A 15,363-nucleotide genomic window follows, 5' to 3' on the forward strand; every position below is an offset into this window, starting at 1 on the left:
AGGTGGATGGAGACATGATGCAGGCAGAGGGGAGATGACACACGCAAAGAGAGAGATGACGCAGGTGGAGAGAGACATGATGCCGGCAGAGGGTGAGATGGTACAGGCAGAGATGACACACTCAAAGAGAGAGATGACGCAGGTGGAGAGAGACTTGGTGCAGGCAGACGGTGAGATGGTGCAGGCAGAGAGTCACATGACGCTGGTGAAGAGAGACATGATGAAGGTAGAGAGTGAGATACACAAAGAGAGAGATGGTACAGGCAGAGAGAGAGATGACACACAAAAAGAGAGAGAGGACTCTGGTGGAGAGAGACATGATGCAGGCAGAGGGTGAGATGGCGCAGGCAGAGTCACATGATGCTGGTTGAGAGAGACATGATGCAGGTAGAGAGTGAGATACACAAAGAGACAGATGGTATAGGCAGAGAGTGAGATGACACACGCAAAGAGAGAGATGACGCTGGTGGAGAGAGACATGATGCAGGCAGAGGGTGAGATGGCGCAGGCAGAGAGAGAGATAACACATGCAAAGAGAGATATGGCACATGTGGAGGGAGACATGATGCAGGCAGAGGGAAGATGACACCCGCAAAGAGAGAGATGACGCTGGTGGAGAGACACATGATGCAGGTAGAGGGTGAGATACACAATGAGAGAGATGGTACAGGCAGAGAGAGAGATGACACACGCAAAGAGAGAGATGACGCTGGTGGAGAGACACATGATGCAGGTAGAGGGTGAGATACACAATGAGAGAGATGGTACAGGCAGAGAGTGAGATGACACACGCAAAGAGAGAGATGACGCTGGTGGAGAGAGACATGATGCAGGCAGAGAGTGAGAGATGACACACGCAAAGAGAGGTATGGCGCAGGTGGAGGGAGACATGATGCAGGCAGAGGGGAGATGACACATGCAAAGAGAGAGATGACTCTGGTGGAGAGAGACATGATGCAGGCAGAGGGTGAGATGGTGCAAGCAGAGAGTCACATGACGCTGGTGGAGAGAGACATGATGCAGGCAGAGGGTGAGATACACAAAGAGAGAGGAGATGGTACAGGCAGAGAGTGAGATGACACACGCAAAGAGAGAGATGGGGCAGGTGGAGGGAGACATGATGCAGGCAGAGAGTGAGATGACACACGCAAAGAGAGAGATGACGCAGATGGAGAGAGACATGATGCAGACAGAGGGTGAGATGGCGCAGGCAGAGAGTCACATGACGCTGGTGGAGAGAGCTATGATGCAGGTAGAGAGTGAGATACACAAAGAGAGAGATGGTATAGGCAGAGAGTGAGATGACACACGCAAAGAGAGAGATGACACTGGTGGAGAGAGACATGATGCAGGCAGAAGGTGAGATGGCGCAGGCAGAGAGAGAGATGACACATGCAAAGAGAGAGATGGCGCAGGTGGAGGGAGACATGCTGCAGGCAGAGAGTGAGATGACACACGCAAAGAGAGAGATGACGCAGGTGAAGAGAGACATGATGCAGGCAGAGGGTGAGATGGCGCAGGCAGAGAGAGAGATGACAGACTCAAAGAGAGAGATGACGCAGGTGGAGAGAGACATGATGCTGTCAGAGGTTGAGATGGTACAGGCAGAGAGTGAGATGACACACTCAAAGAGAGAGATGACGCAGGTGGAGAGAGACATGATGCAGGCAGAGGGTGAGATGGTGCAGGCAGAGAGTCACATGATGCTGGTTGAGAGAGACATGATGCAGGTAGAGAGTGAGATACACAAAGAGAGACGGTACAGGCAGAGAGAGAGATGACACACGCAAAGAGAGAGATGACTCTGGTGAAAAGAGACATGATGCAGGCAGAGGGTGAGAAGGCGCAGGCAGAGAGAGAGATAACACATGCAAAAAGAGATATGGCGCAGGTGGATGGAGACATGATGCAGGCAGAGGGGAGATGACACACGCAAAGAGAGAGATGACGCAGGTGTAGAGAGACTTGATGCCGGCAGAGGGTGAGATGGTACAGGCAGAGATGACACACTCAAAGAGAGAGATGACGCAGGTGGATAGAGACTTGATGCAGGCAGACGGTGAGATGGTGCAGGCAGAGAGTCACATGACGCTGGTGAAGAGAGACATGATGCAGGTAGAGAGTGAGATACACAAAGAGAGAGATGGTACAGGCAGAGAGAGAGATGACACACAAAAAGAGAGAGATGACTCTGGTGGAGAGAGACATGATGCAGGCAGAGGGTGAGATGGCGCAGGCAGAGTCACATGATGCTGGTTGAGAGAGACATGATGCAGGTAGAGAGTGAGATACACAAAGAGACAGATGGTATAGGCAGAGAGTGAGATGACACACGCAAAGAGAGAGATGACGCTGGTGGATGGAGACATGATGCAGGCAGAGGGGAGATGACACACGCAAAGAGAGAGATGATGCAGGTGGAGAGAGACATGATGCCGGCAGAGGGTGAGATGGTACAGGCAGAGATGACACACTCAAAGAGAGAGATGACGCAGGTGGAGAGAGACTTGGTGCAGGCAGACGGTGAGATGGTGCAGGCAGAGAGTCACATGACGCTGGTGAAGAGAGACATGATGAAGGTAGAGAGTGAGATACACAAAGAGAGAGATGGTACAGGCAGAGAGAGAGATGACACACAAAAAGAGAGAGAGGACTCTGGTGGAGAGAGACATGATGCAGGCAGAGGGTGAGATGGCGCAGGCAGAGTCACATGATGCTGGTTGAGAGAGACATGATGCAGGTAGAGAGTGAGATACACAAAGAGACAGATGGTATAGGCAGAGAGTGAGATGACACACGCAAAGAGAGAGATGACGCTGGTGGAGAGAGACATGATGCAGGCAGAGGGTGAGATGGCGCAGGCAGAGAGAGAGATAACACATGCAAAGAGAGATATGGCACATGTGGAGGGAGACATGATGCAGGCAGAGGGAAGATGACACCCGCAAAGAGAGAGATGACGCTGCTGGAGAGACACATGATGCAGGTAGAGGGTGAGATACACAATGAGAGAGATGGTACAGGCAGAGAGAGAGATGACACACGCAAAGAGAGAGATGACGCTGGTGGAGAGACACATGATGCAGGTAGAGGGTGAGATACACAATGAGAGAGATGGTACAGGCAGAGAGTGAGATGACACACGCAAAGAGAGAGATGACGCTGGTGGAGAGAGACATGATGCAGGCAGAGAGTGAGAGATGACACACGCAAAGAGAGGTATGGCGCAGGTGGAGGGAAACATGATGCAGGCAGAGGGGAGATGACACATGCAAAGAGAGAGATGACTCTGGTGGAGAGAGACATGATGCAGGCAGAGGGTGAGATGGTGCAAGCAGAGAGTCACATGACGCTGGTGGAGAGAGACATGATGCAGGCAGAGGGTGAGATACACAAAGAGAGAGGAGATGGTACAGGCAGAGAGTGAGATGACACACGCAAAGAGAGAGATGGGGCAGGTGGAGGGAGACATGATGCAGGCAGAGAGTGAGATGACACACGCAAAGAGAGAGATGACGCAGATGGAGAGAGACATGATGCAGACAGAGGGTGAGATGGCGCAGGCAGAGAGTCACATGACGCTGGTGGAGAGAGCTATGATGCAGGTAGAGAGTGAGATACACAAAGAGAGAGATGGTATAGGCAGAGAGTGAGATGACACACGCAAAGAGAGAGATGACACTGGTGGAGAGAGACATGACGCAGGCAGAAGGTGAGATGGCGCAGGCAGAGAGAGAGATGACACATGCAAAGAGAGAGATGGCGCAGGTGGAGGGAGACATGCTGCAGGCAGAGAGTGAGATGACACACGCAAAGAGAGAGATGACGCAGGTGAAGAGAGACATGATGCAGGCAGAGGGTGAGATGGCGCAGGCAGAGAGAGAGATGACAGACTCAAAGAGAGAGATGACGCAGGTGGAGAGAGACATGATGCTGTCAGAGGTTGAGATGGTACAGCCAGAGAGTGAGATGACACACTCAAAGAGAGAGATGACGCAGGTGGAGAGAGACATGATGCAGGCAGAGGGTGAGATGGTGCAGGCAGAGAGTCACATGATGCTGGTTGAGAGAGACATGATGCAGGTAGAGAGTGAGATACACAAAGAGAGACGGTACAGGCAGAGAGAGAGATGACACACGCAAAGAGAGAGATGACTCTGGTGAAAAGAGACATGATGCAGGCAGAGGGTGAGAAGGCGCAGGCAGAGAGAGAGATAACACATGCAAAAAGAGATATGGCGCAGGTGGATGGAGACATGATGCAGGCAGAGGGGAGATGACACACGCAAAGAGAGAGATGACGCAGGTGTAGAGAGACATGATGCCGGCAGAGGGTGAGATGGTACAGGCAGAGATGACACACTCAAAGAGAGAGTTGACGCTGGTGGAGAGAGACATGATGCAGGCAGAGGGTGAGATGGCGCAGGCAGAGTCACATGATGCTGGTTGAGAGAGACATGATGCAGGTAGAGAGTGAGATACACAAAGAGACAGATGGTATAGGCAGAGAGTGAGATGACACACGCAAAGAGAGAGATGACGCTGGTGGAGAGAGACATGATGAAGGTAGAGAGTGAGATACACAAAGAGAGAGATGGTACAGGCAGAGAGAGAGATGACACACAAAAAGAGAGAGAGGACTCTGGTGGAGAGAGACATGATGCAGGCAGAGGGTGAGATGGCGCAGGCAGAGTCACATGATGCTGGTTGAGAGAGACATGATGCAGGTAGAGAGTGAGATACACAAAGAGACAGATGGTATAGGCAGAGAGTGAGATGACACACGCAAAGAGAGAGATGACGCTGGTGGAGAGAGACATGATGCAGGCAGAGGGTGAGATGGCGCAGGCAGAGAGAGAGATAACACATGCAAAGAGAGATATGGCACATATGGAGGGAGACATGATGCAGGCAGAGGGAAGATGACACCCGCAAAGAGAGAGATGACGCTGGTGGAGAGACACATGATGCAGGTAGAGGGTGAGATACACAATGAGAGAGATGGTACAGGCAGAGAGAGAGATGACACACGCAAAGAGAGAGATGACGCTGGTGGAGAGACACATGATGCAGGTAGAGGGTGAGATACACAATGAGAGAGATGGTACAGGCAGAGAGTGAGATGACACACGCAAAGAGAGAGATGACGCTGGTGGAGAGAGACATGATGCAGGCAGAGAGTGAGAGATGACACACGCAAAGAGAGGTATGGCGCAGGTGGAGGGAGACATGATGCAGGCAGAGGGGAGATGACACATGCAAAGAGAGAGATGACTCTGGTGGAGAGAGACATGATGCAGGCAGAGGGTGAGATGGTGCAAGCAGAGAGTCACATGACGCTGGTGGAGAGAGACATGATGCAGGCAGAGGGTGAGATACACAAAGAGAGAGGAGATGGTACAGGCAGAGAGTGAGATGACACACGCAAAGAGAGAGATGGGGCAGGTGGAGGGAGACATGATGCAGGCAGAGAGTGAGATGACACACGCAAAGAGAGAGATGACGCAGATGGAGAGAGACATGATGCAGACAGAGGGTGAGATGGCGCAGGCAGAGAGTCACATGACGCTGGTGGAGAGAGCTATGATGCAGGTAGAGAGTGAGATACACAAAGAGAGAGATGGTATAGGCAGAGAGTGAGATGACACACGCAAAGAGAGAGATGACACTGGTGGAGAGAGACATGATGCAGGCAGAAGGTGAGATGGCGCAGGCAGAGAGAGAGATGACACATGCAAAGAGAGAGATGGCGCAGGTGGAGGGAGACATGCTGCAGGCAGAGAGTGAGATGACACACGCAAAGAGAGAGATGACGCAGGTGAAGAGAGACATGATGCAGGCAGAGGGTGAGATGGCGCAGGCAGAGAGAGAGATGACAGACTCAAAGAGAGAGATGACGCAGGTGGAGAGAGACATGATGCTGTCAGAGGTTGAGATGGTACAGGCAGAGAGTGAGATGACACACTCAAAGAGAGAGATGACGCAGGTGGAGAGAGACATGATGCAGGCAGAGGGTGAGATGGTGCAGGCAGAGAGTCACATGATGCTGGTTGAGAGAGACATGATGCAGGTAGAGAGTGAGATACACAAAGAGAGACGGTACAGGCAGAGAGAGAGATGACACACGCAAAGAGAGAGATGACTCTGGTGAAAAGAGACATGATGCAGGCAGAGGGTGAGAAGGCGCAGGCAGAGAGAGAGATAACACATGCAAAAAGAGATATGGCGCAGGTGGATGGAGACATGATGCAGGCAGAGGGGAGATGACACACGCAAAGAGAGAGATGACGCAGGTGTAGAGAGACATGATGCCGGCAGAGGGTGAGATGGTACAGGCAGAGATGACACACTCAAAGAGAGAGATGACGCAGGTGGATAGAGACTTGATGCAGGCAGACGGTGAGATGGTGCAGGCAGAGAGTCACATGACGCTGGTGAAGAGATACATGATGCAGGTAGAGAGTGAGATACACAAAGAGAGAGATGGTACAGGCAGAGAGAGAGATGACACACAAAAAGAGAGAGATGACTCTGGTGGAGAGAGACATGATGCAGGCAGAGGGTGAGATGGCGCAGGCAGAGTCACATGATGCTGGTTGAGAGAGACATGATGCAGGTAGAGAGTGAGATACACAAAGAGACAGATGGTATAGGCAGAGAGTGAGATGACACACGCAAAGAGAGAGATGACGCTGGTGGAGAGAGACATCATGCAGGCAGAGGGTGAGATGGCGCAGGCAGAGAGAGAGATAACACATGCAAAGAGAGATATGGCGCATGTGGAGGGAGACATGATGCAGGCAGAGGGAAGATGACACCCGCAAAGAGAGAGATGACGCTGGTGGAGAGACACATGATGCAGGTAGAGGGTGAGATACACAAAGAGAGAGATGGTACAGGCAGAGAGAGAGATGACACACGCAAAGAGAGAGATGACGCTGGTAGAGAGAGACATGATGCAGGCAGAGGGTGAGATGGCGCAGGCAGAGAGTCATATGACGCTGATGGAGAGAGACATGATGCTGGTAGAGAGTGAGATACACAAAGAGAGAGATGGTACAGGCAGAGAGTGAGATGACACACGCAAAGAGAGAGATGACGCTGGCGGAGCGAGACATGATGCAGGCAGAGGGTGTGATGGCGCAGGCAGAGAGTGAGATGACACATGCAAAGAGAGAGATGGCACAGGTGGAGGGAGACATGATGCAGGCAGAGGGGAGATGACACATGCAAAGATAGAGATGACACTGGTGGAGAGAGACACGATACAGGCAGAGGGTGAGATGGCACAGGCAGAGAGTCACATGACGCTAGTAGAGAGAGACATGATGCAGGCAGAGGGTGAGATGGTGCTGGCAGAGAGAGAGAGATGACACACGCAAAGAGAAAGATGGCGCAGGTGGAGGGAGACATGATGCAGGCAGAGGGTGTGATGGCGCATGCAGAGAGTCACATGACGCTGGTGGAGAGAGACATGATGCAGGCAGAGGGTGAGATACACAAAGAGAGAGATGGTACACACGCAAAGAGAGAGATGGCGCAGGTGGAGGGAGACATGATACAGGCAGAGAGTGAGATGACACACGCAAAGAGAGAGATGACGCAGGTGGAGAGAGACATGATGCAGGCAGAGGGTGAGATGGCGCAGGCAGAGAGTCACATGACGCTGGTGGAGAGAGACATGATGCAGGTAGAGACTGAGATACACAAAGAGAGAGATGGTATAGGCAGAGAGTGAGATAACACACACAAAGAGAGAGATGATACTGGTGGAGAGAGACATGATGCAGGCAGAGGGTGAGATGGCGCAGGTAGAGAGAGAGATGACACATGTAAAGAGAGAGATGGCGCAGGTGGAGGGAGACATGATGCAGGCAGAGAGTGAGATGACACACGCAAAGAGAGAGATGACGCAGGTGAAGAGAGACATGATGCAGGCAGAGGGTGAGATGGTACAGGCAGAGAGTGAGATGACACACTCAAAGAGAGAGATGACGCAGGTGGATAGAGACATGATGCAGGCAGAGGGCGAGATGGTGCAGGCAGAGAGTCACATGATGCTGGTGGAGAGAGACATGATGCAGGTAGAGAGTGAGATACACAAATAGAGAGATGGTACAGGCAGAGAGAGAGATGACACACGCAAAGGGAGAGATGACTCTGGTGGAGAGAGACATAATGCAGGCAGAGGGTGAGATGGCGCAGGCAGAGAGTCACATGACGCTAGTGGAGAGAGACATGATGCAGGTAGAGAGTGAGATGACACACGCACAGAGAGAGATGACGCTGGTGGAGAGAGACATGATGCAGGCAGAGGGTGAGATGGCGCAGGCAGAGAGAGAGATGACACATGCGAAGAGAGATATGGCGCAGGTGGAGGGAGACATGATGCAGGCGGATGGGAGATGACACACGCAAAGAGAGAGATGACGCTGGTGGAGAGAGACATGATGCAGGCAGAGGGTGAGATGGGACAGGCAGAGAGTCATATGACGCTGGTGGAGAGAGACATGATGCAGGTAGAGAGTGAGATACACAAAGAGAGAGATGGTACAGGCAGAGAGTGAGATGGCACACGCAAAGGGAGAGATGATGCTGGTGGAGAGAGACATGATGCAGGCAGAGGGTGAGATGGCGCAGGCAGAGAGTTGCATGACGCTGGTGGAGAGAGACATGATGCAGGTAGAGAGTGAGATACACAAAGAGAGAGATGGTACAGGCAGAGTGAGATGAGACACGCAAAGAGAGAGATGACGCTGGTGGAGAGAGACATGATGCAGGCAGAGGGCGAGATGGCGCAGGCAGAGAGTCACATGACGCTGATGCCATGATGCAGGTAGAGAGTGAGATAACTAAAGAGAGAGATGGAACAGGCAGAGAGTGAGATGACACACGCAAAGAGAGAGATGACGCTGGTGGAGAGAGACATGATGCAGGCAGAGAGTGAGAGATGACACACGCAAAGAGAGGTATGGCGCAGGTGGAGGGAGACATGATGCAGGCAGAGGGGAGATGACACATGCAAAGAGAGAGATGACGCTGGTGGAGAGAGACATGATGCAGGCAGAGGGTGAGATGGTGCAGGCAGAGAGTCACATGACGCTGGTGGAGAGAGACATGATGCAGGCAGAGGGTGAGATACACAAAGAGAGAGATGGTACAGGCAGAGAGTGAGATGACACACGCAAAGAGAGAGATGGGGCAGGTGGAGGGAGACATGATGCAGGCAGAGAGTGAGATGACACACGCAAAGAGAGAGATGACGCAGATGGAGAGAGACATGATGCAGACAGAGGGTGAGATGGCGCAGGCAGAGAGTCACATGACGCTGGTGGAGAGAGCTATGATGCAGGTAGAGAGTGAGATACACAAAGAGAGAAATGGTATAGGCAGAGAGTGAGATGACACACGCAAAGAGAGAGATGACGCTGGTGGAGAGAGACATGATGCAGGCAGAAGGTGAGATGGCGCAGGCAGAGAGAGAGATGACACATGCAAAGAGAGAGATGGCGCAGGTGGAGGGAGACATGCTGCAGGCAGAGAGTGAGATGATACACGCAAAGAGAGAGATGACGCAGGTGAAGAGAGACATGATGCAGGCAGAGGGTGAGATGGCGCAGGCAGAGAGAGAGATGACACACTCAAAGAGAGAGATGACGCAGGTGGAGAGAGACATGATGCCGTCAGAGGTTGAGATGGTACAGGCAGAGAGTGAGATGACACACTCAAAGAGAGAGATGACGCAGGTGGAGAGAGACATGATGCAGGCAGAGGGTGAGATGGTGCAGGCAGAGAGTCACATGATGCTGGTTGAGAGAGACATGATGCAGGTAGAGAGTGAGATACACAAAGAGAGACGGTACAGGCAGAGAGAGAGATGACACATGCAAAGAGAGAGATGACTCTGGTGGAGAGAGACATGATGCAGGCAGAGGGTGAGAAGGCGCAGGCAGAGAGAGAGATAACACATGCAAAAAGAGATATGGCGCAGGTGAATGGAGACATGATGCAGGCAGAGGGGAGATGACACACGCAAAGAGAGAGATGACGCTGGTGGAGAGAGACATGATGCAGGCAGAGGGTGAGATGGCACAGGCAGAGAGTCACATGACGCTGGTGGAGAGAGACATGATGCAGGTAGAGAGTGAGATACACAAAGAGTGAGATGGTACAGGCAGAGAGTGAGATGACACACGCAAAGAGAGAGATGACGCTGGTGGAGAGAGACATGATGCAGACAGAGGGTGAGATGGCGCAGGCAGAGAGTCATATGACGCTGATGGAGAGAGACATGATGCAGGTAGAAAGTGAGATACACAAAGAGAGAGATGGTACAGGCAGAGAGTGAGATGACAAACCCAAAGAGAATGATGACGCTGGTGGAGAGAGATATGATGCAGGCAGAGGGTGAGATGGCGCAGGCAGAGAGAGAGAGATGACACACTCAAAGAGAGAGATGACGCAGGTGGAGTGAGACATGATGCAGGCAGAGGGTGAGATGGCGCAGGCAGAGAGTCACACGACGCTGGTGGAGAGAGACATGATGCAGGTAGAGCGTGAGATACACAAAGAGAGAGATGGTACAGGCAGAGAGAGAGATGACACACGCAAAGAGAGAGATGACGCTGGTGGAGAGAGACATGATGCAGGCAGAGGGTGAGATGGCGCACGGAGAGAGTCACATGACGCTGATAGAGAGAGACATGATGCAGGTAGAGAGTGAGATACACAAAGAGACAGATGGTACAGGCAGAGAGTGAGATGACACACGCAAAGAGAGAGATGACGCTGGTGGAGAGAGACATGATGCAGGCAGAGGGTGAGATGCGCAGGCAGAGAGAGAGATGACACATGCAAAGAGAGATATGGCGCAGGTGGAGGGAGACATGATGCAGGCAGAGGGGAAATGACACACGCAAAGAGAAAGATGACGCTGGTGGAGAGAGACATGATGCAGGCAGAGGGCCCGATTCACAGAATGAATTTAAGACTAAATCCTAAACTTACTACTATTTGGTATTCACAGAATGCACTTACAACTTTCAGGATTCACAGAGTGAACTTACTACTTTCGGGATTCACAGAATGAACTTACTACTTTCGGTATTCACAGAATAGATTTAAGACTACTAAGTTTACATCTGCACTCCGGCCGGAAATTCCGGCCCGGAGATGCAGTTTCCAACCCAGAGGCGGAGCTTCCGGCTTGGGGCGGAGCTTGTGGCCTGGAGGCAGGGCTTCTGGTCCAGAGGCGGGGCTTGTGGCTTGGAGGCGGAGCTTGCGGCTTGGATGTGGGGATTTAGCCATGGCTGAAATCTCCACCTCTGGGCTGCAAGCTCCGCCTCTGGGCTGCAAGCTCCGCCTCCGGGCTGCAAGCTCCGCCCCAAGCCGGAAGCTCCGCCTCCAGGCCGGAATTTCCGGCCCGAGTATTCGATGAATACCGAAAGTAGTAAGTTCATTCTGTGAATCCCGAAAGTAGTAAGTTCACTCTGTGAATGCCGAAAATTGTAAGTGCATTCTGTGAATACCAAATAGTAGTAAGTTTAGGATTAAGTCTTAAATTCATTCTGTGAATCGGGCCCAGAGGGTGAGCTGGCACAGGCAGAGAGTCACATGATGCTGGTGGAGAGAGACATGATGCAGGTAGAGAGCGAGATACACAAAGAGAGAGATGGTACAGGCAGAGAGTGAGATGACACACGCAAAGAGAGAGATGATGCTGGTGGAGAGAGACATAATGTAGGCAGAGGGTGAGATGGCGCAGGCAGAGAGTCACATGAAGCTGGTGGAGAGAGACATGATGCAGGTAGAGAGTGAGATACACAAAGAGAGAGATGGTACAGGCAGAGAGTGAGATGACACACGCAAAGAGAGAGATGACGCTGGTTGAGAGAGACATGATGCAGGCAGAGGGTGAGATGGCGCAGGCAGAGAGTCACATGATGCTGGTAGAGAGAGACATGATGCAGGTAGAGAGTGAGATACACAAAGAGAGAGATGGTACAGGCAGAGAGAGAGATGACACATGCAAAGAGAAAGATGGCGCAGGTGGAGGGAGACATGATACAGGCAGAGAGTGAGATGACACACGCAAAGAGAGAGATGACACAGGTGGAGAGAGACATGACGCAGGGAGAGAGTGAGAAGACACACGCAAAGAGAGAGATGACGCAGGCAGAGACTGACGCAATTGGAGGGAGACATGATGCAGGTAGAGGGTGAGATGGAGCAGGCATAGAGTGAGATGACACACGCAAAGAGAGAGACGACGCAGGCAGAGATTGAGATGACGCAAGTGGAGGGAGACATGATGCAGGTAGAGGGTGAGATGGCGCAGGCAGAGAGTGAGATGACACACGCAAAGAGAGAGATGGTGCAGGCAGAGAGTGACATTAATGTTGAAGCTGTTCTGCACTGCCATAAAGTGAGAAACAGAACTCACTGCATCATTTCCTACTCTGGTGAGACACAGTTGCTGTGCTATAAACTTACTTATGTTGTAAACTAGTGTTTATATCGTTTAGTTATTGTAATTGCTATGTAGTATGTTAGTAGTGGTCTATAACATGTTCTTTTTTCTTTACATCAGATTGTAATTATCTACAAAAAGATGAAGCAATATGCCTACTAAATCTGTTCGAAGACGAAAATATAAAAAAATTACTTTTCCAAGAAAACGCAATTACAAGATGTATGTAAAAAACAAAATGCGGAGAAAAAGAAGAATGCCCCTGGTAAGGCCACAAAGCTTTTTATACGGAAATTAACTCAATGTAAAAAAAGTCAAGATAATGCACAAAAGAAAAAAAATGTTTCTGCAACTACAAAGAAAAAGCAAAATCCCAGCAAAAATGTAGAAATAGTTTATGGAGATGATATTGTCTATATTAATAGATGTAAAAATCAGTTCATTGACATTCGTAGGCAAATGTTTTATAACAGTATTGTTTTAAATGTATTAAAAAATCTTAAGAATTGTAAAAGGAAAACAGATTTTTACAAGAAAAATAAAAGTATAGAGAAGGTAGTTGATCATGCTTTTGAAATGAATTTTTTTTAAATATATTTTAGTAATCAATAGAATTCGTACACTAGACAAGGTAATCAATGTTTTGAAATAAAAAAGTAAGTGGAAAAGAGTAATTAATCGGACTAATGTTTGTGATGTTTTTTCTGGAGAATGGAAGCATAGTTCAAGTTGTGAGCCATTTTTTAATGAAGAGAGTTATTTTCAGGATGAGAAATGCGCATGCGCGGCCGCTCGCGCATGCGCATTAGATACACAAGACGGAAGCCATGAAGATAGCGAGCCCCGGGGACGCGGCGGGCAGCGGCGGGCAAGGTAAGTGCCTTTTAATTCTTTTACACTTTTAATTTAAAGTATTTAGGGAGGGCGGGAGGGAGGCGGAGCGTGCATAGTGCCGGATTCTACGCCTGCTACGCAAAATGCGTAGAAGCCGGCACTACGCACACTCCGTGCACGGAACGTAGCCGCCCGCCCAGGGTTAACATATACTAAGAAAAGTCTAAAACAAAAAATTTAAATGTTGCAAGAGTTAGATCCTTGCAGAGTGAAAGAAAAAACAGGTTTGCATGGGCATTCACTGGCTTATCTTTCTAGAAAAGTATGTCAGAGTGTATTCATCATTTTAGGATGTTAGCAGTACATCATACTAAAGTGAGGAAATTAGTGAGAAGGTTGTATTATGCAAAAAGTCCAGCACTTAAGCTAAAACAGTTAAACAGTGCTCTTTTGCATGGATCTGTATTAGATGTGAACAACATTTGTGAAGAAATTGAGTTTAGTTACTTGGTGAAAAAGAAGGCAGTGCAGAAACTGATACAGTAATAGAAGGTAATGTGGAAGAGAATGTAGAAAATTTAAGTACAGAAAAGTTTGACCATGAAATTACAAAGTTTAAGGTCATTTCAAGTGAAAGGCCAAATTTTTCTTGTGTGTGTTGTCGACGAACTCATTATAAGAATCAGACTAGGTTAGTTGATTTATATGTAAAAAGTGAAAAGGAAAATAATAATGAGTGGAAGGATTTTGCAACTTATTAGTTGGTAGAGAATTGTTTTAATTTGGGTTCTGATCTGTGTATTTGTAAATATTGTTATAATAAATTAAATGAAAACAAAATGCCTGCCAGAGCTGTACATAATAATCTTGAGTTGGTAAACATTCCTTCTGAATTGATGGATTTAAATACTTATGAGTCTATTCTGTTTCAATGTGTGCATCCATTTCAGGCTATTGTTCGCATGGAGCCTAAGACAGGAAAATTGCCTCCCTCAGATTTACAAAGAGGATTAATGGGAAGAGTTGTTTATTTGCCTCTAGATTTAAAGAAAAATATTGATACAATTGGTGTTGAAAAAGTGAAAGAGGAACCTCTGGTTATTCTAGTTAATGGCGTTCCTACAAAGAGTATGAAAATCTGTCAAGAATTAGTGGATGTTAGGAAAGTCAAAAAGGCAACGTTGTATTTGGTAAAAAACAATCAGTACTACAAAAATAAATATGTAGGGGAAGAGGAAACAACTGTAGAAGAGCACAGTGATTTCTCAGCTGTGCAAATTGAAAAAGTAGATGTGTCTAGAAGTGAAGAAATTTATGAACATTATAGTGTTCATCCTCTGCATTCCAAAGAAATAATGGGGAATGCTATTGAGTTGTTTCAAATGAAAGAAGCAAAAGGAAGTCCCATTAGTGTATGGGAAGAAAGCTTGGAAGCTCATTGTTTTCCTCAGTTATTTCCAACAGGTAAAGGTGGTCGATATGATGACGGATCTGTTCAAATTCCTGCATCTGAATACCGGACTTTAAGATTATATGCAGAAGATCCAACGTTTTGCCAATGTATTCCATATTTGTTTCATCTTCTGTTTGAGAGTGACTTGTCTGGACTTTCTTATGCAGTGAACCATATACTGAAATGTGGAGTACATCTGCAAAATGTTTCGGCAAGGGACTTTATGGATAAAGTCCAACAGCAAAACACTATTTTGTAGTCTCAGCTAATTAATCTAATGGCATGTCAGTATGGTACCAACGAGTATTGGTACCGTCGTCATGGGGAACTGAAATGTATGCTAAGAAACTTAGGAACTCCTACATGGTTCCTTACTCTTAGCTGTGCTGAGTATGCTTGGGAAGACTTACTTCAATTTCTTCGAGAGGCAAATGCAAACATAGAAAATATAGAATACAAGACACCTGGAGAACTGTGCTCTTTTGATCCAGTTAATGTATGCAGGTATTTCAATCATAGATTTGAAGCTATGATGTCTTTTATCACAAACAAAAAAAATACTCCTCTTGGAGAGGTTCTGGATTTCTTTTGGAGAAAGGAGTATCAA

The sequence above is a fragment of the Lissotriton helveticus genome, chromosome 4_1 (genome assembly GCF_964261635.1).
Source record: "Lissotriton helveticus chromosome 4_1, aLisHel1.1, whole genome shotgun sequence".
Classification (NCBI taxonomy): domain Eukaryota; kingdom Metazoa; phylum Chordata; class Amphibia; order Caudata; family Salamandridae; genus Lissotriton; species Lissotriton helveticus.